This window comes from Mauremys mutica, chromosome 10, assembly GCF_020497125.1.
Source record: "Mauremys mutica isolate MM-2020 ecotype Southern chromosome 10, ASM2049712v1, whole genome shotgun sequence".
Lineage (NCBI taxonomy): Eukaryota > Metazoa > Chordata > Testudines > Geoemydidae > Mauremys > Mauremys mutica.
Window position 1 is genome coordinate 56,018,752 of NC_059081.1, and position 25,373 is coordinate 56,044,124.

The window sequence follows — 25,373 nt, forward strand, 5'->3', positions numbered from 1 at the left end:
ACGTTCATGGATATATAGCCAAGACTGACCTATATTTCTCGAAAGATATAGTGATTTTGGCTGCTTCAATTTTAGGTGCTCAACTTGAGACATCTTAAAGGGCCCAGGTTTTCAGAAAGTAGGTACTCACCCTCTGACCATGGAGTACCCAACATCACAAGTCATTTTTGCAAATTCAGGCCAGCAAGCCTCAGAAATCTCAGTAGTCCTGCTGTGTTGTTATAATGACTCCTTGTAGGGCCTGTATTACAGCAGTTCAGGCAAAAGATTCTCTATTTCCAATCTCGGCAGAGTTAATAAATTGAAGAACACTGGTACAGATCCCAACCTGCTCTTTGGCAGTAACAATTCATTGGGTATTTCTTCTCTTACTTTCTGCTGAAAGGCTAACCAACCTACTCCATTACCGTAAATCCGCTATTCCTATAAATGGGCCCTTTTGAATTCTCTGGCACCCGAGTGCCAACACAAACAGCAGGGTTAAAGATTCTGTAGCAATGAGGCAATTCATTATTTGTGCACGTTTTCTCTTATTTATAGTAACAAAAACATTAGAGTATCTTATTCATTTTTTACCCACTCATGTTTTCCTACATTTTCCTGCTCACAAATGATCTTTTGGGGGGAAGGGATAGAGAGAGATGGAGAACAAAACAAAAAATCAAACCAAAGCAAAAAACCCTGCTTCTGCCAATCAAATACTTGGGTATTATTAGTCATTGCTATTAGCAATTTTACCTGTTAATCCATTGTTTAAATATCATGATGATAAAGTACAAACTGTTCTCAGTTCTGCTCCTTTGGCAAGACAGCTGGTCTCCTTTTACTATTTTATACTCATATAATCAACTATAACAGGGGAAAGATGGAATCCCACCTGTATTTTCTTGGCTTGAAATTAAAGGAGGAACTGCTTTATCAAATATAGGTCATGATCCTGCAAAGAGTTGCTTATATGCCTTGCTTTATGCATTTAAATAATCCATTTGAGTTCAAAGTTAAGCTCATGCATAAATCTTTGCAGGATTGGAAGCCCAGTATTTAAAAGCATAGTAGTCTGTCTCTGAGTCTTCGAATTATTCCTTTCACCTTTACCATGCAATTACACTTCCTTTTGGAAGCCAATGTCAGAAATGTCTTTGTTAGGAAAGTTTATCACTCTCCTGCCCTCTGGAGGTGGATCTGCTGCACTGAGTCAAAGTAGAATTGAGTCCTTGGGGATGTTAACCATGTTCCAATTAAAATGTATAGAATGAGAGAACTGTGTCATCTATCATTATCAATGGATAAATCAAACCAGATCTGGCTTATAAAGAAATGGTTGCAGACAGTTTTCCTCTCCTACTGCACCATGAGAGTGGAGATGCTTCCATGTGAGCCAAACCGCCAGCTGTAAGAAACAGAGAAACTCCTAGGCAGTAAGGAACCAAAGTGATTTGCTTTCTCAACTCCTGCAGCACTAAAGAAGCCACATCCCCAGAGTTAGGCCAGGAATTTGAGCAGCAGGGAAGGTGACAATAACTGCAGCATTATCTAGGGTGACCAGATGTCCCTCATTTTATAGGGACAGTCCCGATTTTTGGGGCTTTTTCTTATATAGGTGCCAATTACCCCTCATCCCCATCCCGATTTTTTACACTTGCTATCTGGTCACCCCAGCATTATCTGGCCATGTCTATGGTTTCTTTCCCCAATTTGCAATTTGCTGGGACTCTCTAAACCTTTCATCGTTAACTCTGTGTCTTGAAGATCTCGGAGCATCTCCCTGCAGCTCTGGCACTTCTGCTTCTCTGCTGTTCTAGGGAAAGGCTAGTTTAGAAAGGTCCATTTCCCTGAAGACTTACTAGAGTGGCCATTAAAAAGCAGACACTCAGCTGTGGGACTAACTCCCCCACCCATGCCTTCTTTCAGGTGTTCTTGGTGGAATACAAGCCTCTGAGGAAAATGATAGCTCTGAAAACCATGAAGAAGTCAGAGCTACTGGATGGGGACCTCATGAAAAGATGAATGGGAAATAAAGCTGTGGTTGTGATGCACAAAGTTACTGCCATTTCCCAGGGACTGCAGGGAAATGCCATTTCTAGGTGTTAAAGGAGCAGGGGATAGGGCCAAATGTCACTGCCTGGAGCTTCCAGATTTCTCAGAACTGACTAATGAAAGAGGCTGCATGTTTTGACATTGCCCTGTTGGGTGAGTACCGCTGAAGGACCCGACCTGGCATTTCCAGGGCTAATTTTTCAAGGTGTATCAGAAGTTTCAAGTGGCTCCTGATGCCCGCAGTACTTGAGAGTGAGCCAGCCTCTACTTGAATGAATTTCTCTGGGCTTTGCCATTCGCAAATGCTAGAGAGAATTTACTCCTCTTAACTATAACCCTGGCTCTGATCTTGTTTGGTGCTGGCCGCCTGATGTGGAAGAGGCTGTCAGTCAGGAGAAGGTACCTGGATTTGGTCCAGCTTGTTGGGGGCTTCCATGGAGCATGTGTGCGTTCTCGAGAGTATGCTCCTGGTGGGGATCTGTTTACCTTCTGCCAGGTGCAGAGTGTCACAGAGACATGGACTGTCCGAGAAGGGACTATGACTACAATAGGGATATAGAAATATGACCAAAAGAGCCCTGATTCTTCCTTCCATTGATACAGTCCCTGGGGGCTATTAAAGATTCAGAAGTTCTGATTGAAACAAACTCACGAGTGGCAATTAGCTTTCTCAAGGGAAAAGTGTCCCTTGAGAGCTGGGTTTCCTCTGTGACTGTAACCCTTAGAACATACGAGCTGGCGCTCCATATGCCTTGTTCTGTTCAAAGGATGGGCATGTAATACCACTGCTGTGTGAAACTAGATAGGCCCAGTTGTGGTTCGAAGGTAATACATCGCATCGTTTACATGCCATAATGCCATTTGTGACTGTACCATAATACCAGCATAGGGCAGTTGTTCTGCTCACACAGTCCCCATTAACGTCAAAGGGAGATTTACCTCTGCATGTGGACAGGATTCGTCACTCGCGGGGCTCGTGTGGATTCCTTTAAAATATAAAGTTGCTTGTGGGTGTCTTTAGATACTATTTATTAGATGAAATCTCCATCGTTGAGCCACGGGCAATGTTCGGTTCAGTGAAAGGGTGAGAGGCTTTGACACAGCCACAAACTTACCCTTTGTGTAAGCTATAGGGCCTGATCCTGTTTCTGCTGTTATACCATTGAGCAGTCGCCCATTGCAGGGCCATTGACAGCAGTGGGAGCAGAATGGGGTCTAGAAAGACATTTTAAAAAGGCTGCTGCAAAGCCAGTGCCGAAGGCACTAAAATGAGTTTGTTTTCTGTGATCCTGTTGCACAGGTTTTGTGCAGCAAGCAATGGATCATTTATAGGTGCAGAGTTTTGGGCTGACCTATCCTCCAGCCTGGGGGAGGGGGACTTTAAAGGAACATGAAAAATGGGGAAAACAATTCCTGGGTCCCTTTCCTACTGAATGTTGACCAGTCCCTCTGCTCCCTGCTGGGGCATATGGTGCTCCAGGCAGGTTGGGAGTCCTGAGAGAAGGTCAGAGAGACTGCAGGATTCTGATGCAAATTTTCTAGCATGACATCAGAGGGGAGGAATTTGGGGAGGCGGGAGGCTTCAGATTCCTTTCTTCTTGCTGTGGCACCAGGAAAGCCTGTGCTGCCCAGAGGGAATCCTGGTGGGCAGCAGAAGGCATAGGAGCAGTCAGGGAGAAAACTTACAAGAGAAAATCCCATCTGAGGGCGGGACCTTGAGCTTTCCCCCTATCAGTTTCAGCAACATCTTTCTATTCTGGGACTGGGCTCCTACCTAATCCCACTGCAGACCTCCCACTTGGTCCTTTTCCATTTCACTTTGTTTTCAGGGACCTCAAATTATCAGCCGGCCACTGGGAACAGACAGGTTTGTGAAGAGAACCAATTTTGGCCTCCACAAAGAAGGGATCTGACTATTCACCCTGCTGCCTTCTAAGAGCTTGGGCACTTTGCAGATTCATTTTCCATGGTGTTTAGCTTGAGTCCTACACTCTGAGACAAAGAAGCTTAAACACTCAACTGCAGGCCTGAACAACATGCGGCCCACATGGGCTCACTGTGCGACCTGCGGGTGTGTGTGTGTGTGTGGGTGGGTGAGTAGGTGGGTTCACTGTGCGGCCCACAGGGGGGGTGAGTAGGCAAGCGGTAGATGAGGGAAGGGGGCTGAAGAGGTGGGCGGGCAGTGGCGGGGGGTGAGGAGGCAAGTGGGCGGGCAGTGATGGGGGTGTTGTGTTTTGGGGGGGCTTGGCAGTGCTGGGGGGGTTCTGCCCTCAGCTGTTTCCTTTGGAGTAATATGGCCCTTGCCGCTTTACGAGTTGTGCAGGCCTGGTCTACTGCATTACAGAGGTTGCATAGGCTGGTAAAGTGTAACCAAGAGGAGGCAATGCACAACTGCGGGGAAACATCACACTGTCTTTGAGACCTGCAGAAGAGCTCTGTGTAAGCTTGAAAGCTCGTCTCTCTCACCAACAGAAGTTAGTCCAATAAAAGCTATGACCCCCCCACCTTATCACACTGTACCCCACTCGTTTAGTTGTCCTGCTTTAATTGGTATTTTTAAATACCTTTCCCTTGATGCCACAGGTGTGAAATGCCCAACTGGGTTTTCAGCCAGCATAGAGACAAAAGCAACACTAACTGATTGATAAAAAGGACATTTAAAGTCACACTGTAAGACATAAATACCAGGGATTCCCCAGAGAGCAGCGCCTGTCCAGAGGCCCCTGGGGGTATCCTCTCCCCTTCGGGGACCATTTTGGAAAATACTCAGTATTTGATGTGTTCCAAAGGCGTGATTATAGGAGGATGGAATAACTGTAATCAGACAGGTGGCTGAAATGCAGCATCTTGAGTGGACTCCTCCTCCTCATCTTCTCTGCCATTCTAATGCTGCTAAAGCACCCAGTACCTTGTACACAGTGAATTACTGTTCACTAAGGAACTGTGTTTTGTTACCATTTAAACTCTTCCCTGGGGTCACACCTGCTTTGTAGTAGATATTGCAGTGCCCTGGTCTTCAAACAGTGAACGCATCAGGGTGGGGTTTGCCAGTGAGTTAGATATAGTGTCATGTTCACCCACAGTTGTGCATTGCCTCTGAAGATCAAAGGCGGCAGGTTTGTATAATTTTTGGTGGGGCCCAAAATGGTGGTGCCCCCCTGCTCCCGCCCTGTAGGCCGATATAAAATGAAGCTACAACGCGTCAGTGCCACAAGATTACAAGGTTGGAGAAGGGGTAGGGGGTTCCAGGGGCCAGTCAAGGGACAAGGAGCAGGGGGGGTTGGATGGGGCAGAGGTTCGGAGGGGCAGTCAGGGGACAGGCAGCAATTGGATAGGCATGGGAGTCCAGGGGGTTTATCAGGGGACAGGTAGGGGGTGGGGTCCTGGGGGTAAGTTGGGTGGGGTCTCAGGAGGGGGCAGTTGGGGACAAGGAGAAGGGAGGCTTAGATAGGGGCTGGGGTCCCAAGGGGCAGTTAGGGGCAGTTGTCTCGGGAGGGGGTAATTGGGGGACAAGGACCAGTGGTGCTTAGATAGGGGGTGGGGGTCCTGGGGGGCAGTTGCGGCAGGGGTCTGGGGAGGGGGCAATCAGCAGCCAGGGGCTGGGATTCAAAGGGCTCTGAGCTGCTGGCAGCCGCGGGGAGCCCTGAGCCCTTTAAATCCCAGCAGCCGCGGCTGGGATTCAAAGGGATCTGGGTTCTCTGCCCCTGCGGGCAGCCCAGAGCCCTCTGATTCCCGGCCGCGGCTGGGATTTAAAGGGCTCTGGGCTTCCTGCGGTTGCAGGCAGCCCAGAGCCCTCTGATTCCCGGCCGCGGCTGGGATTTAAAAGGCTCTGGGCTCCCCGCTGCTGCCGGCAGCCCAGAGCCCTCTGATTCCCAGCCGCGGCTGGGATTTAAAGGGCTCTGGGCTCCCCGCCACAGCGGGCAGCCCAGAGCCCTCTGATTCCCATCCGTGGCTGGGATTTAAAAGGCTCTGGGCTCCCCGCAGCAGCGGGCAGCCCAGAGCCCTCTGATTCCCGGCCGCGGCTGGGATTTAAAAGTCTCTGGGCTCCCTGCAGCAGCGGGCAGCCCAGAGCCCTCTGACTCCCGGCGGCGGCTGGGATTTAGAGGGGCGAAACCTAGCTCCAAATACTGGTGGAGCAAAGCCCCTGATTGTGAATATTCCTGGGGCTTTAGCTCCACGAGCCCATATAAGTTGGCGCCCATGCTGAAGATGTCTTTGTGTATCAGCTTTGCCTCCCCTTGCTTCCATCTCACCAGCCTGCCCAACCTCTATAATGGGGTCGAGTGGTTCTGTTGCTTTGTTACAGATCAGAGGAATCCAGCTACACAATATGGAACTTTTATGTAATTCTCACTTCCTCAAATCTGGTAGTAGGAGCTCTAATATTTAGCATAGCCCCAGAGCATAGTGCACTGGGGAGAGGATGGGCTGTGGGGGCATTGCCTGGTGTCATTGACATTCTTGTTCTTGCAGGTATTGACAGGTGAGAACACTATGGACAGCATCTGTGGCACCCCATGACACTATTACTCTGGGGAACCATGCTCCAGAGCTGCAGACTGGAGGGGGCTTGGAATAATTCTCGACTAGCTCGTGGTTGGAGCAGTAAGTGCAGGAGCATGTGCTATTCTTTTTCAGGTGGAAAAATGAGAGTGAAATTTGCATTTGACTTGGGGGTGCACTAGCTTTGTGTGTGGGATTTGATACTTCTCTACAAGACAGACTTGTACAGGAAGTGAGTATATAAAATTGCAAGTCAGGTGCAAATTCCTGTTACATGAAGGTTTTCTGGTGCCTTGACAGTGCGTATTGAACTCAGAAAGGGCTTTTCCAGGGACTGGGTTAAGAGTGAGATTTTCAAACGCACTGATGTTGCCCAAGAGAAGTCATCTCCGCACGTCAGCACCAATGATTTTCAGTGGCACGTCTGCTCCTCAATCACTTCAGTGCTTTGGAAATCCCATTAGAGCATTTTACTGAGCTCTGTTTTCCGGCTTTTAACCTTTGTGTAGCACCCTTATTCTCCCGGTTACCTCCTTCAGTGCCAATCTCTTTATGGATTTTAATGGAGAGGCCTGAGTTTGTCTGGATCTCATCTCCAGTTCAGCAGGGTGTAACTTCCTTATTCTTTTCCCCTATGAATTTACTTGTTAGTTCCTCTCACTCTTTCCTGACAGAATCACCAGGGCCCCTTGGAAAGAAGATTCTAACCACGGTGTAATCTCCCGTTACTTGCCAGATAGTTGGAGATTCCCAAGGAATAACAAACACACACAATATAGTCAACAGAATAATTGTATTGAACAGGAAGTAAATATAACAGGGTAAAATAGAGCTCTTAAGGTCACCGGTGTTATATCCTTGTGGGGAGCCGGTTTAGGAAGAAAGCTGTCTGCTCTCTGACCTCAACTGACAACAAAACCACCATTTTATTTACAGAGACAGAGAGCTCACTCAGCCGGCTGAAGCTGGCTGAGCTAACCCATAATAATCTAACTCAGTTGCCATAGCAACAAAAACCATGACAACCAAATACACAACATATTCCTCCCCCCCTAATAAGAACATCCCCTAAATAAAACACACACTAGACTAGAGAAGGAGGGTAGACTGCCTCCATTCCCGGCTAAACCCTGGGGATTATTTTGCCCCATAACCGTGGGTTCGCCCTAGCTAAAGATCCAGCCGATGAGGAGGCCTTCTGTCTCTAGGTGGATTACGGCGAACTTCTGGTGTTATTGCACCCAAAAGCACTAGGGGCTCAGGGTCCGCAGCACGAATGGGTGAGGAGGTGGTATCAGCTCGTGCTGGGCAAAGGGGTATCTCAGCTGCCGGCAGTAATGGAGGAGAACAGTCAGGAACAGGTGACTCGTGATTCGGTGCCTCACCAGAAGAGATGAAGTCAGACCCCTCAACTGCAGATGGGTCCTGAGGACTGGCATGACCTGGCAACAGCTGATCTACATGTCGCCGCCAGGTAAGATTCTCTGCAGTCTGGACTGTGTAGGAAACAGGTCCTGTTTGAGTGATGACTGTGGCTGGGACCCATTTAGCTCTGGAAGTATAATTCCGAGCCAAAACTGGCTGTCCCGGGCTAAAGGTTCGGTCTTTTGCTCTGGGTGCCCGTCTGATGACTTGATATTGCTGCTGATGTTGCACAATTTGTCGGGGTTCAGAAGGTTTCAGCAGATCAAAGCAAGTGCGCAGCTGTCGTCCCATCATTAGAAAGGCCGGAGATGCGTGGGTCGTAGCATGAGGTGTGTTTCTGTAGGAAAGTAAAAAGATATCCAGACGCTTTTGAATGGAGTGTTGTCCCCTTGCTGATTTCAAAGCGTTTTTCATTGTCTGCACAAATCTTTCAGCTAATCCGTTGGTGGACGGATGATATGGTGCTGACGTGATGTGGTGTATCCCATTTGCCTTCATAAAATTTTGAAACTCCTGAGAAACGAACTGCGGTCCGTTGTCGCTCACAAGTTGTTCTGGCAGACCAAAACGACTAAAGAGTCCTCGTAGTTTTTGGATAGTACTCTCTGCAGAAGTGGACTGCATTATAGAGACTTCTGGCCATTTAGAATGGGCATCTATTGCCACCAAGAACATGCTTCCTTCAAGGGGGCCAGCAAAGTCAACGTGAATACGTTGCCACGGGTTTTCAGGCCAGTCCCATGGGTGTAGGGGTGCCCACTGGGGTGCATTCCTCACACCCTGACATGACATACAAGCTTTTGCCTTCTCTTCAATAGCGCTGTCCAATCCAGGCCACCAAAAATAGCTTCGTGCAATTTCCTTCATGCGCACTATTCCACAGTGACCAGAATGTAGCTGTTCTAACATCTGTGATCTCAGTGGTGGTGGAATAATGACACGTCTCCCCCACAACAAACAACCAGATTGGACCGATAACTCCATCCGCTTGGACATGTAGGGAACAAGGTCGGATGAGACCGGAGAGGTTTGTCGAGATTTTCCATGCATCACCAGGTCCATAACTTGGGACAATACTGGGTCAACGCGAGTTGCCTTCTTTATCTGAGTAGCAGTGATGGGTGTATTCTCTACCTGTTCAAAGTAGAAGATTTCCTTGTGGGCACTATCTTGGTGTTTGACGGGCAAAGGCAACCTTGAGAGGCCATCTGCATTGCCGTGCAGAGTGGATTTCCGATATTTGATTTCATATGTGTGTGCTGAAAGTAACAATGCCCAACGTTGCATACGACTAGCAGCTAATGGCGGAATGCCTGTGTAGGGTCCAAAAATTGATGTCAGAGGTCGATGGTCTGTGAGAAGAGTAAACTTTCGCCCAAACAGGTACTGATGAAACTTCCGAATTCCAAAAACAATTCCTAATGCCTCACGTTCGATTTGGGCATAGTTAGTTTCTGCTTTGCTTAGAGTGCGTGAAGCAAAAGCAATAGGTCTCTCTTCTCCTGAAGGCATAATATGTGACACGACTGCTCCCACTCCATAAGGGGAGGCGTCGCAGGCCAATTGCAGTGGTAAGGATGGATCAAAGTGCGTTAGAACTTCAGAATTTAGCAACGCATCCTTAGCTTTGTTAAATGCAACATCACAGGCTTCAGTCCACTTCCAGGCCTTTTTCTGCCCAAGGAGCTCATGAAGTGGTTTTAGCAGTGTGGCTAACTGTGAGATGAACTTTCCATAATAGTTCAGGAGTCCTAGAAACGAGCGCAGCTGGCTTACATTTTGAGGTCGGGGAGCCTCCACAATAGCTTTAACTTTTGCAGGGGCCTTATGAAGACCTGCAGAATCAATGATGTGTCCCAAATATTCAACAGAGGGCTTGAAGAATTCACACTTGTCTTTGCGAACTCGTAGGCCATACTCTTCCAGTCTTTGTAGGGTAGCCTCTAAATTCTTTAAGTGATCCTCTTCATTTCTTCCAGTGATCAGGATATCATCCAGATAGCACTGAACTCCTGACAAGCCACACAAGATCTGGTCCATAGCCCTCTGGAACAGGGTGGGAGCAGATGTTATTCCGAAGGGTAGGCGACAGTATCGATAAAGCCCCTTATGAGTCGCAATAGTCAACAGCTCTTGGGACTTTTCATCGACGTGCATCTGTAAATATGCTTGACTCAGATCAATCTTACTGAATTTTTGTCCCCCAGCCAGGCCTGCGAAGAGGTCATCGATGCGGGGAAGCGGGTATTGCTCTGCACACAACACTGGGTTGACAGTGACTTTAAAATCACCGCAAATCCGGAGAGAGCCATCTTTCTTCACGATTGGAACGATAGGAGTGGCCCATGAGCTATGGGTAACTGGTATTAGGACTCCATTGGTGACCAGGCGCTCCAGGTCTGCTTCAACTTTTGGCCTGATGGCATATGGCACAGTTCGGGCTTTCAGATATTTTGGTGGACTGTCAGGTTTAATGTTCAATGTCACAGTGATTCCCTTCATACTTCCCAAATCATCTCCAAAAACAGCAGCATGTTTCCTTAGTATAGGGGTTAGACTGGTTTCTTCTTTAGTCATCCGGTGCACTTCTGCCCAGTTCAGTTGAATCTTCCCAAGCCAAGACCTACCCATTAGGGCTGGGTAGTTACCTCTCACCACAAACAGTGGCAATTTAGCAGCCTGTCCATTGAGCTCCACCTTAACATCAATAGTGCCCAACATGGGCACAGCTTCTCCCGTATACGTCTTCAGAACAGTTTTTGTTGCCTTAAGCGGAAGATGCTGTAGCTTTTCTTTATACACAGTCTCTGAGACCAGCGAGACGGCTGCACCGGTGTCCAGTTCCATGCGTATAGGTTTGCCATCCAATAACGGGGTTACCCAGTATTCATGTGAGCCCATTGCCAAAGACAAAACATGCAGTAGCACTTCCTCTTGCGATGAGGTGTCACCTTGATCATCCTGGGTCTGCTCTAGTGTATGCAGGGTTCCTCTTTTTGTCGGCCAGACCACAGGCCTCTTTTTCTTTTGTTTACAGGCACACTCAATGTGTCCCTTTTTGCCACAGTGTCGACACACCAGGTCCTTACCCCAGCATTCTGATGCCTGGTGACCCGGTTTACCACAGCGGTAACATTCTTGACTCTGCACAGTTTTGTGGGTCGGTTCTTGTGACACTTTTTGCACCCTAGGGGATGCACCAATGTATTGTGCCTCCCTTGTAGCCAGTTCCATGGAGACAGCAATATCAACAGCCTTCTGTAAGGTAAGCTGAGCCTCTATCAGTAGGCGCTTCCGTATAGCTTCACTGTAGAGGCCACACACTAACCTGTCACGCAGGGCATCATTTAACATTTCTTTAAATTCACAGTGTTCTGCTAGCTTTTTTAAAATGGCTACAAATTGTACAACTGTTTCATCTTCCTTTTGGTCTCTTTTGTGGAACCTATATCTTTCAGCAATTACCAGTGGTTTTGGGGAAAAATGGGACCCCAGGATTTCCACAATGTCGCTATAAGATTTAGTTGCTGGCTTAACAGGGTGTAGTAAGCTGCGTAGCAGGGAGTAGGTTTTAGCCCCTACAACACTTAAGAATATTGGCACCTTCTTCGCTTCTGTAATGTCATTTGCAATAAAAAAAAGCTCAAAATGCTCAGTATACACATGCCACTGCTCTATATTCTCATCAAAAGGTTCCAGTGGCCTGGTCACAGTAGCCATGATTTTAGTTTCACTTTCACAGTCAGTGCAAACAAGCAGCTTGTTTGTTTGTTTGTTCTTTACCTTGACTTCTACTTCCTTCTGTTACTGGAGCAGCACCGGAATCTCACCCTCGTCGCCACTTGTTATATCCTTGTGGGGAGCCGGTTTAGGAAGAAGTCAGTTGAGGTCAGAGAGCAGACAGCTAACAAAACCACCATTTTATTTACAGAGACAGAGAGCTCACTCAGCCGGCTGAAGCTGGCTGAGCTAACCCATAATAATCTAACTCAGTTGCCATAGCAACAAAAACCATGACAACCAAATACACAACAACCGGTGCCCTCCCCACACTGATAATACCCCTGAATTTCCCCAGCCATGCGACCTGATATAGCAAGAGTAAAATGTGGTGTCCCATTGGTACGTGTACTTCATAGGCGCCCTGGAAGTTCTGTGACGACTATATTTTCTGTGCAGCTATTAGCAACTTGGATGACTTGGTGGTTCAGTACAGCCAAAAAGACTCACATAGGATAAGATGCTGAGACCGTCCACAGGCTTAATAGATAGTAGGTAATAAAATCCCCAAGCTCTTACCCCCTGGCCTGAGGACACAGGTCATGGACTAGGAGGTCTCCCAAACAGTTCTCTTGACTATCTAAGTAAAAGGTGGTGCACTCACACTCTGTGAGTGATTGACAGGTTCAGAGATGAATCTGGACTCCTCAGCAACTGCAGAGGGTCTGACAATCTCAGTTGTCAGGTGTCCTCTTCACACAGGAATCAGGCTGCTTCTGTTCCCGAGATGACCCCCTCACCATGAAGGATGGCAGGGATCAGGTACAAATTTCAATAACTATTCTAAAACTCCAAACCTCCTACCCTAGAGCTCAGATCAGTCACAGCAGGTGGGCAGCCCTGGACTAGCAGCCAGAGCAGTACATGCCATGTGATGACTGATTTATCTACAGAGCTGAAGGATTAACTCAGCCTGACAGGGCAGGGAGTTTTCCCAACAACACTCTGCAAACTGAGAGTCACCTTGAGCAGGGAAAGGACCAAGCTGAGGGATCTTGCTTCCAGGTACCCAGAGGCCAGTTCTCAGGGAGACCCTCTATGCAGGCCTGGGACTCTTAAGCTCACCACAGCTAGCTTTTCAGTGGCTTGCTCCAGACTCCTCCAAACTGGCTTTTCCCCTCTCACAGTGCTCCTGGGGGCAGACATCTCCCTAGGGATCTTCCTTATTGGTCAGACTGGCTCTTCTTCCTGGGATTTTACTTGTCAGTAAGTTGACTCTAACCACCTCCTTTCTCTCAAACACTGCTCCTCCTCTGAGCAGGCATACTGGTGGCCATCCAGCTTTCACCCCTGTGAGCCACCAGGCGCCCTATTGCGTCAAAGAGTGTCTCTCCTCTCTCTGTCTGGGTTGCCTAGTGCACTCAGAGTCTCCATTGGGCCCCCCTTCCTTCTAAGGGAAGAGTTACAAGCATATAGAGACCCAGGAGCCAAGCTCCTTGGGGTTACATTGCAGAGTATGTGATGAGCTCCTGGGACTTTGATTGCTTGGCTAGATCTTTACTCTTAAAGATAGATGCATCTGGAATGCAGTGCTGAGCCCACTGAAGTCAGAGGCAGAACTCTCTTTGACTGAAGTTACCAGGCTTTCGCCCTGATTATATAGAAACCACCAGATTGAAGCTACAGCCTGAAGACGGAGCGTGACCCGCCGCCGAAGTTCAGCTTGGTCTTCGGCGGTAATTCGGCGGCGGGGGGCCCTTCCGTTCTGGGACCCGCCGCTGAAGTGCCCCGAAGACCTGCGGCGGGGGCCCCCCTCCACCGAATTACCGTCGAAGACCAGGCTGCACTTCGGCGGCGGGTCCCGCTTCGGCGGTAATTCGGCGGCGGGGGAGGGCCCCGCCGCGGGTCTTCGGGGCACTTCGGCGGAGGGTCCCGGAACGGAAGGGCCCCCCGCTGCCGAAGACCCCGGGCCCCCGGAATCCTCTGGGCAGCCCTGCTCCACAGCAAGGGTCCAGGAGGTCTGGTGCTTTTCTGCTTAGTAACAGAGTATTTCACACATTAATTGTACCCACATTTCACACATTCTGAGGCCAGCTCTTTCTTTGGTGTTTGGAGACATTTACAAGCCACCCAAGCCCAGCAAAATGTGAAGCAGCCAGCTGGTTTATTTGTTTTTCAGCGGGGACGTAGCAGGGCCAGGCTTGAAAATGCATCTCCTCTGTTTGGAATATGTTAGTGAAATAACCTCGTTCCCTTCCAAATCTGAGCTGTGTCTCTGGTTCCTCCTTGATCCCAGGACCCCTTCTCTGGAGACGACACTGAGATCATGGGAGAGAGTGGGCAGGTCCGATGCCCCAAATCCTTCTCAGCAGAGGCAACCTCCATAATGACCGGGTGAGAGGAGAGGGAAAGCTCGTGTCTGGTGAGTGACTCTGAAAGGTGAGTGACTCTGGTCCAGCTCCATCTGTGGCCAGTGAACTGTCAGGCCAGGGGGATGAGAGTTCGGGCCCTTGGACTCCAGGAATTGGATGCATCTTCTCTGGGGCTTCTGTGGGGTAGTGTCCAGACCCCTTTCTTGGCCAGAAGACAGTTGTTGTGAAACATGGGTCAGTAGGAGAAGGTGGGGGAGTACAATGGGAGGGGGAAATAGAGGAGCAGAAGCCAGCCAGTGCGGGTGTAGAACATGCTGTTTCTAAGTGAATTTAATAGGCTGCCCTGGGGCATGTGCCCATGTCTCCCTCTGTGAGACCCCGTGACTCAAATGTCCTGCTACTCGCTCACTGGTGAAGGGGTCACTCCTTTCTTTCAGGGGAGGGGTGAGAGAACGGTGTTGCTGGTGCTGGGTTCAAACCCTGAAGCCACAATGCGTAATAGGAGGGCAGTGACTGAGGCTGGGGTGTGTGTGGACACTGCAGGCCTCCCAGCACCTTCTTCTCTAACTGGAATCAGGCCTTTCCCTCCCGCCCCGAGATCTGGGCTGTTGAGTTTGGGACATGCGTGAGAGCCGGGGAAGTACAGGCAGTCCTTGGACATACGACATGATTGGTTCCTGAAAATTGTGTCGTGGGTCAAAACGTCATAACTCAGAACTGCAATCCACTCCATTGTGTGACTGAGCATCATAAAGTCGAAACCAACGGCATAAGTTGAATCAGGGTGTCAATATAGAAACTTGTAAGTGCTGTTTGTCGTAAGTCGAACATTGTAAAGTCCCTTCCTAGGCTCCTCACAGACTTCCCCAGCCTCCCTCTCTGCTCTTGTTTCCTCCTCCCCCTCCCCCATTGCTCCTTACACTCCATCTAAACCTCCATGCTCGGCCTCCCACTCTCACCTTGATGCCTTCTCACTTTCATGCAGCCCTGCACTTGCGTCCAGCTTCTTATCTGCCCAGACCCTCCCTCTCTTCAAATCCCTCTGTCAGCCCCACTTTATAATAGTCCTTTGCCTTCTGAAGCACCTCCCAGGGGCTTGGAGAACTTTGCAGACGCTCATTAATTAAGCCTTGCCAGCCTCTGGTGGAGTTCCACCACTGATGAACTTGATCTGTAATCCCTACAGTTATCATGCACCAATTAAGCCAGGATCACTTATTATATTTGTTTCTTTTGAACTATTAGAGAGAGGTGCCATACTACCTGAGGCATCATCAGAGCTCAGAACCCAGTGACAATCCCTAGTGTGAGTATCCTGAGGTGTGTATGGTTTTGCAGCTTTTAAATTGTATCAGCTCATAAGGTCTGCTAATAATTTGAGGGGGCCATGTTAGGTGATAGATGGCTGTGGAAAGGTGCAACTGGAAGATGAGGATCTGGAGGTGGGATTGGAGGGAGGAGAAATTTCTCAGGGCTCAGAACACAGTTATAAATCCCCACCAGTTCCAGTCCAGGAACAGCAGTTTTACCCAACACATTAGACAGAAATTGCAGGAGTTTGGGGCAGGGAGAAAATCAGGTCTCCTTCCAGGTCAGGAGGGTGTGCCCTGACACACAACAGAAGCCAGGGCATGCGTGGTGCAGCTGGTTGTGGGTATCCCTCGCAGGGGTCTCTGGGCTGCAGAGATGGGCTATGTGCATGCTATGGCTTGCCCAGTGGAAGAGAGCGGCCAAGTGAAGGGATGGGGTCTTGTCGGTGGCTGTAAATCCCCCTGTGAGGGGTGAGCCTGGTGCCTGTTGCAGCCTGGTGGGTGGGGTATTTACCAGGGAGGTGCTGAGCTGCTGCCCTGTGCCGTCCCTGCAAAGACTAACAGAGTTGGAGGGAGCTCTTGTCATCATGGCGTATCTCTGATTAGGGTTTGGAGAAGCTCACTCATGTTTTCTCCTCCTGCCCTCAGGTGCCAATATTTTGAATATCCGAATATTGAATATCACTTTCCCAAGGCTTCTGGTGTGTCCAAGAGGGACTGTGCCTCTCCCCAGATATTTCTCAGGCTTCAGAATCAGTCACTGTCTGCTTGGCGCGAGACACTGCTCCCTCGTATCTGGCGTTAGCTGCAGACACAGCTCTCTAAGGGCCTGTTCCTGTGACGTGCTGTGTGTCCTCAACTCCCACTGATGTCACTGAGATGTGAGGGCACTTAGAATCTTGTAGGATCACTCCCACATCCTAAGGCTGTCTATGCCCCCTTTATGACCCTGTGTCTGGCTCCCAGCACAGCGCTGTCTGCCTCTCCCCAGCCCACACCATGGGCTAGTGCGTTATTTGCTCTAGGGAGCTGTGCACCAATACCTCTCCTAATCCTTTATTTAGGCTGAAATCCCTGGTAGCGGCCTGGATCTAGAGGGGCTGGGGTAACATGGACGATCTTCTACCTCACATAGCAAGTGATCTTTCTAACACTGTATCAGTCTGGCTGTCGATTTCTAGACTCATACAATGGGTTAGACAGTGCTAAGGGGAATTGTGCCCCATGCAGATGTCCTGCCCGTGCCCTGTTGGCACCTGTGTGTCCTAATGATTCATCAGAGGTTTCCCATTGCTGCCTGCTTCTCATCATTTTGACTTTTAGCAAAGAATGAGATCATAAATCTTCCAGCCCACTTAATTGTCTTGATATTAAAAAAAAACGCTTTTTATTTGAATTTCCAATTCACAAAATAAATGATTTTGGTCACCAAGAAAACAAGACAATAAATTGGCAAGAGTCAAGTAAAGAGAATGGGCATCAAACCCAGAATAACTGTAACACTGTTTATGTGTTTAAACTGGCAAGTGTGTGTGTGTGTGTGTGTGTGTGTGTGTGTGTGTGATCAGTGCACATATAATGAACAAGCTTTAGGGGAGAGATAAGATCCCAGTCCCCAGAGCGCAATCAGTTGAAATTCTGGGCAGAGATGCAGCACTTCCTAAGGTCCTGTCCACACAATAAGTTGGAACTGAGCTTGTCACCAATTTAGTGGCCCTAAACATGGGATTACTTCCCAGGGTCTGGGTTCTTAACCACTATCAGATGAGTGGCTCCAAGGACCATGATAGTTTATATCTTAGGATACCTGGAATTAGCTGACTTTAGCTGGTGTGTGGGGCTCTCTCATCTAAGGCCCATGGGCTTGCTCCATGCTGGAATAACTCAGCCAGTGTTTCTGGGAGCTCATGTTTTAGAGATGAGCTGCTGGTTTCCCTGACCTCTCTGGCTGAACTGGAAGCATGTAGCCAAGCTGAGTTTTACATCTGATTTCTTAATGTGTGGAAATAAACTCACGAGGCCAGATACTGACTTACCCCCTTTAGCCTCCCTGAAGAAGTGGGCAATTTCAATTTGTATTATGGGTGAGAAGTACGTTCATTTTTCACTCTCCCCCAGCTCAGGGAGAGAAGGGCGTCTCTCCTGAGGAGATGAGAAAAGCTGAAAACCTGCAGCTTTGGGCCTAATTACACCCAGAGTTTGGTGTGTAGGGAAGTTTGGGGGGAAGGGAGTTTGGGGGGAAGGGAGCCCAAAGGTCCTGTTGCTGTAATTTTTCCTCACACACAAAGAAATCTGAACTGTTGTGCAATTGTGAAGGTTTCATGGGTCCTAATCAACCTTTCCCTTGTGTGATCTCCTCAGCGATGGTTTGTACAGATTCCCTAAGTCCTTTTTTGGTTGGAATTTTAAGTTGTCAGAATTTTTCTAATATCTTTTGGTTTGTTTTTTTTTCATGCTGCAGCTCTGAATTTACCTCCATTTGCTGTTTTTATGAAATCCCCTAGACTCAAGAAATCTAACGGCAGATGGTAAATAAAGACTCCAAACTGTCCTGCCTTAGGCTGGGTCTCACAAAAAGTAACAGCAACAGGAGCAGGGTCAGAGAATGAATCTGCTCAGTGGTGCCTTATCAAAAAGAGGAGGGGCATGTATGGTGCCTCTCAGAGAACGGTGTCGCAGGGCTAAATTCATCCCTGGTGTAAATGCCACCGACTCCAATGGAGTCCAGCCAGGACGCTGGACCTTCCATGCCTTGATTAAGCCATGATCACTTATTATCAATTAGGGTGTCTACGCTGCACACTCCTTATGGCGGTGTGTCAAGTACTTTCACTGCATGCTCCACAGCACAGGAATAAATAGCAGGGTAGAAGGTGCTTAAGTGAATGAAGTACAAGACATGCCAGAAACTTAGGCTATGTACCCTACATGGCTCTCTACACACCCAAGCAGTGCCTTCCCCGCTATGCTGCTAGTGTAGTGCCCCTGCTTCCCCGCTGCAGGAGTCTTTCCCCATTGCAGGGAGCTGCTCTGGAGCCTTTCTCCTGCAGGGAAAGATTCTGGCAGCAGGAAAAGACTCTGGCAGGGGGCAGGCAGTGGGGAAAGGCTCCGGCAGGGGGACATGCCAGAGCCTTTCTACACTGCTTCCTCCCTGCCAGAGCCTTTCACTGATGCATGTAGTTACACACTGCAGTGTAGACCCAAGCCTGGTTTTCATTGTGGTGTGTAGCTACGTGTACCCTACATGCCACCTCTAGTGGTGTGCAGTGTATATATCATCTGAGTCTCTCTTTTCAGCTATCGGGGGGAGGTGTCAGACTACCTGAAACATCATGAGGGTTCAGAAGCGTGACAGTCCTCTGTGTGAGTACAGCATTGTGAATTGCGTGTGTTTATAGTTGTAGATAGTCAAACTTTTACCATTTTGATCAGTAATCCATTCTGTTAATCATCTGAGGGGGCCCTGTCGGGGGAGATGAGACTAGGGGAGGATGGTGTGGAAAATCATTACTAAAGGAAACACATCTGGAGGAGGGATTTGAAGGAGGAGAATTTCCTCAGACACAGTTAAAAATCTGTGAACCGAGTCACTACAGGATTAGGAATTTTGCCCCACACATCAGGGAGAAATGGTTGGAGTCTGCAGTAGAGATCAAATGCTGTCTGCTCTCAGCTCTTTGGATTTATGATGCTTGGCAGACAATGAGAGCCAGCGCAGTTTGATTGGGCAGGGCTGCTAGATACGGGAAGCTCACAGAGGGGATTTATGAGATATGCAGGCGAAGTCTGTGCCAGTTCTGCTTTATTTGGACGGAGGAGTTTTGTGGTTGCTAGATGCATTGTCACTTAGTGCACAATCAGGAGTATTCTGTGGCCCAAACTCCCTCTTTTGGGGAGGTGGGTGGATGGATCATAGCTTGGCTTGTTGCCTTGTTGCTGCTGCCTGGTGTTCTCCCTGCTCACTGGGGAAGGGGCCTGAAATTTGTTCCACCACCCTATGCATACATAGTTCCTCTGCCCAAATCGCATTGTTGATTTGATTAAAGCTCATGGAGATACTCTTATTTCTAGCGGTGGGTCCAAAGCAGATTTCAGGGACCTAGAAGGCTCTGGTTCTGACTGGGCCCAAGGTGAAGTCATGAGGTGGATATCACTGATCAGGACACACGCCATCATATTGTCTCTTCTACTGCTGATGTTACCAGCATTGGAACAACTTATTTTATCATGGTTTTGTCTTTATCCATGAGTGAACCCATGGTTAGAACTTTTCAGGCTTCAAAACCAGTCACTCTCTGTTCAGTGCAAAACACGTCTGGCAATATCTAATGTCACTGAGCATAAAGGACATTCAGAACCTTGCAGGATCAAACCTAGGTCATTCCTTGCACGTAATAAGAAAGTCAATGGTCCCTTGATTTCCCTCAGCCTGGCTCCCTGAACAGTAGGATGTGCTATACCCTGGGAAACAGTTAGAGCAGGTTCCCGTGCAGTGAGAGTTTTCTGCTTACTACTAACACTCGTCATCCTTTCTTTAGAGAGAAAAACCTGGTGAGACCATAGGATCCAGGTTGGGAGGATCTGGGAGATCTCATGTCACTCTTGGTGAGGGACTTTCTTAGAGCTCTATCAGTTCGGCTGATTTCTAGATTTTTGGTGGTTTTTTGCCGAACTGAATTGCATTCGCTGTAGGTATCTAGCCCTTGTCCCCTTGATGATACCAGTTGGTCTTAATGATATTTCCTTCTCACTGGTGTGATTCTTAGCAAGGAGTGAAATGCTGCATTTCCCAGCCTATTTAATATTATTGTTTGATCAATTTTTTATAATATTTTATTAGTCTCTCAAGTTTCAAATTCACCAAACACATTTCTTTCCTCCTTTTGCATGATTTGTGGTTGCCGTGAACAGAGGATGGTAACTATGCCAGAATCAACTAATGAGAATGTACAAAAAACTCAGCGTCACTGAGTATGGGGCTGACCAACATTTCATGAGCAATAAACTATATGGCAGAGTTAAGCGCTCAGGCCCCATAACTCATCTGAAATTCTGGGCAGAGAGGTCTCTGAGGGGTTCCAATGGGAGTCTGCTGCATTGCCTCAAGTCTCCCTTCCTGGGGTATAAATATAAGGGAGGTGTTATTTTCCTGTCTGTGAACTGCAGCTTTAAATGCAAGTTAACTCCCCGCCTTTCTGAAAGATGGGCCAGGCTGTGAGCAGTACACGAGTTTCACGCTGTGTACTCACTCACTCTCTGTCACATGGAGACTTTATGTTGGTTTGGTTTTTGCTGTTTTCCTTACCAACAGAGACTGGAAACTGACTGCTTTTTTTGAGGCGGCAGTGAACCCAGTTGAGTATGAAAATAAATACAGTAAATAGGAAATTGAAACAGACCCTTCCACCCCAAAACACAGAGATAAAGGCCTACACTACAAGAACAATTCCCACACACATAAAAACACCACACATGAATATGGATCAAAGACTTTCTGGTTTACAGGCACATGCATTAGACTTGGCAAAAGAAGCAAATGCTGTTTAGGGATTAAGATGAAGTGACTATTTCTAATTCCTTTCTCCACTTTCAGGCTGTCCCCTATGTCTTTGAACCAGGTACTCACAAAATCAGACCTTTTGGCAGCAATCCCAAGTCTCACAGCTATCAAAATAAAGCAAAGGAAGGGCTCAGTTTTTCTAGTGGAGACATCGCTTGCAGCACCCAGCAGGGCTATGAATGCAGATAGTCGGGGGGAAATGCCTAACTACATTGACTTGCATTAGGACCGTTCCTTAGACTATTTGTATAGAGGTTACAATTCCAGCACATATGCCTGAAACAGCCCACAGAAGAGTTGCAGTGCCATTTGGACCATTTTCTCTAATCTATGTGGGGAGAGTTGGTTTTGTGGAGTAGTTGATGTTATGTATTCAGATAGTTAGCGCATATAAATGATTCAGACTTTTCTCCTAAATGATGAGTGCAGATTAGCAGGAGATGGATTAGTCAAATCCCCTTTGTCTATGTATCATTTACGTAGAAGATTCTGAGCTTTTAAAAGTATTGCATAGGTTTTCGGTAAACTGCCTCTATTGCTTGAAGAAATAATATTGAATATGTCTAAATCTTATAAGTATCTGGTCACTAACATACTGTTGTCCTATAAAAATGTATAGGTTTGGAAGTCCTTACATAATGTAATATTATATTGTGCTACTGTGGTGTGTTCTTAAGAATGGTCAGATATATTCTTCATTTCATTTATGAAGAAATTAGGAAAACCACAAAGGCTCATATGTTAGATCTTATTGTCACTTTTGTGGCACATCTTTTAGTGCCTGTGTGTTTTTCTCTCTCTCTCTCCGTGATAATATGTCAAAGATTGACAAATTATCATAGGATATAATAATAAATACACATGTCATACTTTGGTTAGTATAATGCCTTCCGAAGAAGTCTCTCCCAAAAATAGAAACTTAAGGACAAGGGTCATCCGCTGTCCTATGTTGCTTTAGAAAGATGAGGCTGGAGTATGGGATGTCATATGGACACTTTTAACACTCCATGTGTAAATTTAAAATAGTTGTGTTTTTTCTAATATTTTAAAAGCAGGGGGAGGCATTTCTAGGCTACTGATTTATCTATTTCTCCGTGGCTTTTTCTGTTTGGTGGATTTTTTTGTGAGAGGTATGATAAAGCCCAACAAAGATCGGTAATAACTGTAGCTAGCCACCAGAGAGCACCAAATCTCTTTGCGAAGTACTTCATGTTGATTCTAAGGATGTGCCTGTAGCAAACTTGTTTGGCTTTTAAAAATGGATTGAGGTAGAAATGACTAAATTCTTTTTAGGGATTCATGGACTTGTGACCTACCATGCAACTGCCCCAGCCTCCTTGCAAACGATGGGAATCATCACTCTGGTATCGTCAATCTCGATAGCCAAACTTTGCTAGCAGGGTTGGTGGCACAGTGGCAGGCTGTAGTGAGGAACATGCAGGTGGGGATGTGTGAGGGTTCCTCAGTACGATTACCATTTTGGCATATGCCCTGGCTTTGATTAAACCCACCAAGTCTTGATGCAATATAGTCTGTTGATTTCTGCAGAATGTTTCCATTCTTAAAACATGCACGGAGTCTTTTGCCCCATGTGCATGTACATTAAGAACCAAACACATCAAAATAGAAACCAGTTACAAACCTGGATTTTTCACTCAGTCTACGAGCCAGGATTTATGAATCCTCCTCCACTCTCATGACCATTTTCCCTTTCCCTTCCAGATAGACCTTTTAGTGTGCCAGGAAGATCAACAGACTCCAGCTTTGCTGGACCTAGGAGGAGGGAAAGTACTAGATACAAGGGCCCCTGCTTGAAAATGCCAAGCCAGCGTCCCAGCTAAGCCAGGGGACTAATAGCTGGAAGATCTCCACAGCTGAGATATCAGGAATAGAAAGATAACCAGGATCCCATTTGTATATGACTTTAAAGATTATTTAATTTGCCACAATCCTGTCGCTTGTATTTTATTGCCATGGCATCCACGCTTTGCACAACAATATATAGCATTCAGCTTTCCATGGCATTAAAGTGTGTTTCCTTTCTATTGAGAACAGTTTGCACAAATGGAAAACTGAGACATGTAAACCTGAGATACTGGTACTACATTACTTTAAGCTTCATATTTTTAATGTTTAAATACTGGCACTCATTTATGGTCCTGCTAAAGGTAATGTTCTGGGTAGATGCAAGCCCATTTTTTACTTATTTTCTCGCAGAAAGTTCTCTACCTTGTGCAACTTTCTTGTTGTTTTCCACAGTAATTTTTTGTAGTCTGGGAGACAGTGAAGGATGAGCAATTTTATACCCTCTGAGCATTGTCATAACTAGATTCAAGTCATTGCATGATAGTCCTGTGGCTGCAGAAAAAACCTTGCAACAATTCAACCAAGGGTCCCGGTTCAGGAAAGCACTCAAACTTGTGCTTAAGTGCTATCCTGAATGTGGATGTTTTCCTGATTTGGGGCTTATTAGTCTATTATTGAATTTTTTATTGATTTTTTTCAGTACAAGCACTTTTGATTTTATTGTTTTTCACTTGTACGCTTGTAAAACAAAGATTTCAGTTAAATGCAGGGATGTTGTTAATATGGACACCCAGAAGATGGCGCTCTTGTAAGGGTGAGGGGCCAAAAATCCAAAGTTCTAGCACAAACATTGGGGAGAAGATTGAACTGCAATAACATTGTACCTACTCGCTGTGAGCCCTTTCCTGCAGATGTAAATGGAGTCACCTTACTCATAGGAATAGACTCACTGAAGCCAAAGCTACTGTGTGCATAAGTGTCTTGGTATCAGTCCCCACATGAGTATTTTTCTGCTCTTCAAAATTTATTCAAAACCCATCTGGGTGGATGCTGTTATTGTAAAGACTTTAAGCAGGACTGTGAAATGGAAAGAAAAAGAGTATCAGATCTATACGTTATTGTTATAGCAGGAGTTCTTTACATTACAGGCTACGGTTCTGTTCACCGTACTACACAGTTAGCTATTATAGCCTATTAAAAGTGGTCTAATTTTTTTTTAATCACAGGCTACTTTTCTACTTGATCTGTTTTACTCTATCAAAAACAGTAGAAACTCAATAAAATCATAGAGTTTTCCCAAACCAAGTGTTGTGTAGGTTTTAACAATACTTAGAACAGGCTGAAAAATAACAGAACTGCATTTTCTTATTAGAATGTTAAAAACACGATTTCTCCTCGATGAAGGATACAACTACATACTTGGCTATTGAAAAGTTAACTTCTTTGAACAATCTTCTGCCCTGTATATGCACCTTTAAGCTACAAATAAGTAATCTTTGATGTGAAATCGAATTGTTCTCCCTCCCCAAAGAAATCTTGCTTTTGTAATAATGGTGACTAATTTACACACATGCTTCCATTCTCTTTCTAGCCTTCTGTTCTAAGCAATGTATCAAGGGTGGAAGAAAGGCACTTGAGAAGAATGCCAATACAACAGTCTGTCCCTGGAAAAGATATTTCTTTTTCAACCTCCCCTGAGTCTATTCTATCTTTGGCACAGAAGCACTGTCAGTATAACCTCTCCCCATCACGCTCTTTCTTCCAAAAAAACCCCCACCTTCAACTCCCTGATAAACGTTAAACCTCTGACAAATATGCTAACAGATGTGGGTTTTTTTATTTAGGAGCAGTTCTTTACAGTGCTAATGTTTAAGAAGGAAGAGTCTCTTTTTGATCGTCATCTGAACATTTAATATTTGCTAAAACTGCACTGCCTTTTGTGTTTGCTTTAATTACAAACCCTCTATAGCCACTGAAACACTCAGACTGATGAGTAAAATCACAGACAATGGTCTGATCGAGTCAAGGAAATAAAGGCCTCTTTTATTTTTTTGTTAATAATGATTTAAATACTCATTTCCCAAACATCTTTGATTTCATAAACAGCTAAAATAGTCCTCTTGTAAAGATCCTGATTCAGCTTTCTTGGATTCCATAATAACAGATGGATCACTAGACTGTTTACTTCTGTGTCCCACAAACTTCCTGGTAGTAAACGCCTATATTATTTATGAAACAGAGAAATTACAAAGTAGTATCTTAGCTGATTACTGCTTGCTGATGAACCAGTGCCAGAGAAACTTTTTATACAACTTTACTTTCTTGAGAGGCTCTGTTACTCTTCTTGTTTTGTGTTTGTGTCACAGAACCACCCCGAGGCCCTAACTGGATTGGGGTCTCATCCAGACACTATACAAACACACAGTAAGACATTCCCTGAATTATGGCGGGCACCCCAAGTGTGTGAAATCAACAAATGGAGGGAGTGGAGAATGGATGGGGAACGTAACAGATAGGCATGCATGGTTCCACAGGTTAGCTGTCAGCACAGTGTACATTTCAGGGCAATACTAAATGAGATATTAATGATCTTAAACCTGGACTCTTGTAGATGCTGGGGGTGAAAAGGATCTTGCCAAG

At 46.6% G+C, this 25,373-nt stretch overlaps 1 long non-coding RNA gene across 2 annotated transcripts; it reads left to right on the top strand.

Annotated features, from left to right (window-relative positions):
- The first annotated feature begins 6,507 nt into the window (after positions 1-6,507).
- Positions 6,508-24,502, top strand: LOC123343445. Of its 2 annotated transcripts, none has more exons than XR_006572244.1 (4): positions 6,508-6,642; positions 13,982-14,124; positions 15,303-15,377; positions 24,325-24,502. It is a non-coding gene; the product is annotated as an uncharacterized LOC123343445 (long non-coding RNA). The 2 variants fall into 2 exon arrangements; XR_006572245.1 differs by lacking the exon at positions 24,325-24,502 and adding an exon at positions 18,665-18,721 and having other exon boundaries at positions 13,982-14,107; positions 15,303-15,363.
- The last annotated feature ends 871 nt before the right edge of the window (positions 24,503-25,373 follow it).